We start from the raw sequence: 743 nt of genomic DNA, 5'->3' as shown, positions 1-743 counted from the left end.
TATCGTGAGTCATTTTTACACACTGCCGTTTTGCAGGAATTACGGAAACAATAATTTTTTTTTTTAAATCAAGTCATTGAATTATCAGTAATACTTTAAAATAATTAATTAAAATGATGCATTAATGTTAACAGGCATTGTCAGTAAATGTTAAAATGAGCATTAATTAAGATTCATCAAATGTGACTTATGTCTGTTATGGATATTTCTATAGCAGTTATTATGTATTTATATATAATATATTAATATATATTTATCAGTTATGCCCTGAGCTGAGTTTGTTTGAGAAATTGCTCTTTTAAAACATTAAATGTTCTTTGTCTTATCTGAGCCATTTGTACAGAAAAACTTTAAGCATTTTAGTTTCCAGGGTTAGTACCAAATGATCGCAAGTGAAGCCCATTACAGGCTAATTGGCACAATCAGACTTTTTTAATTAGTCCCAATAGATATTTTCAATTAGTGTACTGATGTGACACCACAGATTTCATTAGGTTTCAATAAATAACACAATGTGTTGACAGAAGTGTAAGATTACACGAACATAGATAAAACATGTTAATTTACAAATAAATACATTTCTCTTTTTATTTTGAGCATGCGTGTATACCCTTTTGTTATTTTTTTCGTTATGTTTTCTTCTTCCTCAATATGTGGATATATTTTTTTTTAATATCTTTGAATGATATCCTTAGTTCATCATATACAATCAATGCCCGATGTTAAAAATGTTTTTATGATGC

This window comes from Phoxinus phoxinus (genome assembly GCF_949152265.1).
Source record: "Phoxinus phoxinus genome assembly, chromosome: 23".
Taxonomy (NCBI): domain Eukaryota; kingdom Metazoa; phylum Chordata; class Actinopteri; order Cypriniformes; family Leuciscidae; genus Phoxinus; species Phoxinus phoxinus.
The sequence above is the reverse complement of the archived record's forward strand: the minus strand, read 5'-3'. Positions refer to the sequence as shown.